Genomic DNA, 5,069 nt, shown 5'->3' with positions numbered 1-5,069 from the left:
AGGGTTAGGGGAGACATGATAACAACATACAAAATACTGCATGGAATAGACAAGGTGGGCAGAGACAGGATGTTCAAGAGATGGGACACAGAAACAAGAGGTCACAATTGGAGCTGAAGACTCAGATGAGTCAATGGGTTGTTAGGAAGTATTTCTTCAGTCACAGAGTTGTCAGGAAGTGGAATAGTCTAGCAAGTGATGCAATGGAGGCAGGAACCATACATAGCTTTAAGACGAGGTATGATAAAGCTCATGGAACAGAGAGAGAGAGGACCTAGTAGCGATCATTGTAGATGCGGGTTCAGGAGCTGAGTCTCGACCCCTGGAACCACAATTAGGTGAGTGTACACACACACACACACACACACACACACACACACACACACACACACACACACACACACACACACACACACACACACACACACACTTGTTTCTCGAATAAAAAAAAATATCTTTCAGAACATTAAGGTGTTGTAGATGACTCAGTGTTCGTCACACACGAAGCTCTGAGGCGCAACTGGTAGTCTGCAACACCAGCACATGCAACACCAGCACATGCAACACACCCTGATTAAGCAACTCAATATACTGGAGAAAGTTAAGTTAGTAAAACTTGTCTAAGAGTTAAGGGATATTAACTATAACGCGAGACTGGACGAACTTCACCGCGGTGACATTAAACGATGTAAGTGCAAGGCAGGTCCAGGTAGGTTGGCCAGGACCCGTCCTGACCCGGGTCTTCTTCATGCCGTGACCCGGCAAGGACGGGTCCTGACCCGGGTCTTCTTCATGCCGTGACCCGGCAAGGACGGGTCCTGACCCGGGTCTTCTCCATGCCGTGACCCGGCAAGGACGGGTCCTGACCCGGGTCTTCTTCATGCCGTGACCAGGCAAGCCCAAGGCAACACACGATAAAGAGGATTTGAAACCGTGAATGGGAATAAGCTGTTTTAGAGGCGGGAAATTGGTACTCATGGGTACAGTTGTAAGTGGAGCACAGCAATGAATCACAGGGATGTTAGTGCGGTCAGGCAGTGGAGTGACCTGGAAGGCAGGATGCACACATAGCTTTAAGAATAGTTATGGTAGGGCTGCCGATGCTAGGAGGGTGTAAACTCAGCAATCGCCGGTTAAGAGGCAGGGCCAGACACCGAGACCCGACCCCTGCAGCCACAAATAGGGAGGTACACATTCAATACTGGCGTGACGCCTGATGGCTTCCGACTGGTAATGTATTTGGAGACAATTTAGTGGGATTGTGCGAGTTTTTTCAGTCTAAATTTGTATCTAAAGTGTGAATAAAATACCCATACTCAAGCGAATGTCTGAATATCAGGAAAAAAATATACAGGGTGGAAGAAAATTCGAGTCAAAGAGAAACAAGTGCTAAGCGCCGGTCCTTGTTTATATGATCATAGAAACCAGAGACGCGAACACTTGTAATAATGTTGGAAGAATTACCAACATGTTAGGTCAAAAGGACACCTCTCTCTATACCTATATATACACTCTGTGTCCTTGTATTGTTTGTAGCATCTTGACAAAGCTCATGGAGAGCGAAATGTTGCTACAGGAAAATGTCTAATTAGTTACACTTGTGTTGTTTTACCTAATTTATAAACACTTGTTATCCCCGACACAAACGCAACGATTAATGTAGATGGAAGTGTATGGAAGCTGGAGTCACCTGTGTTTAAACCAGGGAGAGTGAACAACAGAAATGTGGCAAGAACACCACACGACAGTTAAGAGGTTGGTCACAGGACTGACAGAGAGCAACAGGGACTCCGTGGATCCTAGGACACTAACGTACCCTGGGACACTAACACACCCTGGGACACCAGCACACCCTGGGACACCAGCATACCCTGGGACACCAACACACCCTGAGACACCAACACACCCTGAAACACCAACACACCCTGAGACACCAACACACCCTGAGACACCAACACACGCTGAGACACCAACACACCCTGAGAACCCAACACACCCTGAGACACCAACACACCCTGAGACACCAACACACCCTGAGACACCAACACACCCTGAGACACCAACACACCCTGAGATACCAACACACCCTGAGACACCAACACACACTGAGACACCAGCACACCCTGAGACACCAGCACACCCTGAGACACCAGCACACCCTGAGACACCAGCACACCCTGAGACACCAACACACACTGAGACACCAGTACACCCTGAGACACCAACACACACTGAGACACCAGCACACCCTGAGACACCAGCACACCCTGAGACACCAACACACACTGAGACACCAGCACACCCTGAGACACCAGCACACCCTGAGACACCAGCACACCCTGAGACACCAACACACACTGAGACACCAACACACCCTGAGACACCAACACACACTGAGACACCAACACACCCTGAGACACCAACACACCCTGAGACACCAACACACCCCGAGACACCAACACACCCTGAGACACCAACACACCCTGAGACACCAACACACCCTGAGACACCAACACTCCCTGAGACACCAACACACCCTGAGACACCAACACACCCTGAAACACCAACACACCCTGAGACACCAACACACCCTGGGACACCAACACACCCTGAGACACCAACACACCCTGAGACACCAACACACCCTGAAACACCAACACACCCTGAGACACCAACACACCCTGAGACACCAACACACCCTGAGACACCAACACTCCCTGAGACACCAACACACCCTGAGACACCAACACACCCTGAAACACCAACACACCCTGAGACACCAACACACCCTGGGACACCAACACACCCTGAGACACCAACACACCCTGAGACACCAACACACCCTGAGACACCAACACATCCTGAGACACCAACACACCCTGAAACACCAACACACCCTGAGACACCAACACACCCTGGGACACCAACACACCCTGAGACACCAACACACCCTGGGACACCAACACACCCTGAGACACCAACACACCCTGAGACACCAACACACCCTGAGACACCAACACACCCTGAGACACCAACACACCCTGAAACACCAATACACCCTGAGACACCAACACACCCTGGGACACCAACACACCCTGAGACACCAACACACCCTGAGACACCAACACACCCTGAGACACCAACACACACTGAGACACCAACACACCCTGAGACACCAACACACCCTGAGACACCAACACACCCTGAGACACCAACACACCCTGAGACACCAACACACCCTGAGACACCAACACACCCTGGGACACCAACACACCCTGGGACACCAACACACCCTGGGACACCAACACACCCTGAGACACCAACACACCCTGAGACACCAACACACCCTGAAACACCAACACACCCTGAGACACCAACACACCCTGGGACACCAACACACCCTGGAACACCAACACACCCTGGGACACCAACACACCCTGGGACACCAACACACCCTGAGACACCAACACACCCTGAGACACCAACACACCCTGAAACACCAACACACCCTGAGACACCAACACACCCTGAGACACCAACACACCCTGAGACACCAACACACCCTGAGACACCAACACACCCTGAAACACCAACACACCCTGAGACACCAACACACCCTGAGACACCAACACACCCTGAGACACCAACACACCCTGAGACACCAACACACCCTGAGACACCAACACACCCTGAGACACCAACACACCCTGAAACACCAACACACCCTGAGACACCAACACACCCTGGGACACCAACACACCCTGTGACACCAACACACCCTGAGACACCAACACACCCTGAGACACCAACACACCCTGAGACACCAACACACCCTGGGACACCAGCACACCCTGAGACACCAACACACCCTGGGACACCAACACACCCTGAGACACCAACACACCCTGAGACACCAACACACCCTGGGACACCAACACACCCTGGGACACCAACACACCCTGAGACACCAACACACCCTGAGACACCAACACACCCTGAGACACCAACACACCCTGAGACACCAACACACCCTGAGACACCAACTCACCCTGGGACACCAACACACCCTGAGACACCAACACACCCTGAGACACCAACACACCCTGAGACACCAACACACCCTGAGACACCAACACACCCTGGGACACCAACACACCCTGAGACACCAACACACCCTGAGACACCAACACACCCTGAGACACCAACACACCCTGGGACACCAACACACCCTGGGACACCAACACACCCTGAGACACCAACACACCCTGAGACACCAACACACCCTGAGACACCAACACACCCTGGGACACCAGCACACCCTGAGACACCAACACACCCTGGGACACCAACACACCCTGAGACACCAACACACCCTGAGACACCAACACACCCTGGGACACCAACACACCCTGGGACACCAACACACCCTGAGACACCAACACACCCTGAGACACCAACACACCCTGAGACACCAACACACCCTGAGACACCAACACACCCTGAGACACCAACACACCCTGAGACACCAACACACCCTGAGACACCAACACACCCTGGGACACCAGCACACCCTGAGACACCAACACACCCTGGGACACCAACACACCCTGAGACACCAACACACCCTGAGACACCAACACACCCTGGGACACCAACACACCCTGGGACACCAACACACCCTGAGACACCAACACACCCTGAGACACCAACACACCCTGAGACACCAACACACCCTGAGACACCAACACACCCTGAGACACCAACACACCCTGGGACACCAACACACCCTGAGACACCAACACACCCTGAGACACCAACACACCCTGAGACACCAACACACCCTGAGACACCAACACACCCTGGGACACCAACACACCCTGAGACACCAACACACCCTGAGACACCAACACACCCTGAGACACCAACACACCCTGGGACACCAGCACACCCTGAGACACCAACACACCCTGGGACACCAACACACCCTGAGACACCAACACACCCTGAGACACCAACACACCCTGAGACACCAACACACCCTGGGACACCAACACACCCTGAGACACCAA

This window comes from Cherax quadricarinatus, chromosome 30, assembly GCF_038502225.1.
Source record: "Cherax quadricarinatus isolate ZL_2023a chromosome 30, ASM3850222v1, whole genome shotgun sequence".
Classification (NCBI taxonomy): domain Eukaryota; kingdom Metazoa; phylum Arthropoda; class Malacostraca; order Decapoda; family Parastacidae; genus Cherax; species Cherax quadricarinatus.
This window is presented reverse-complemented; position numbering follows the sequence as displayed.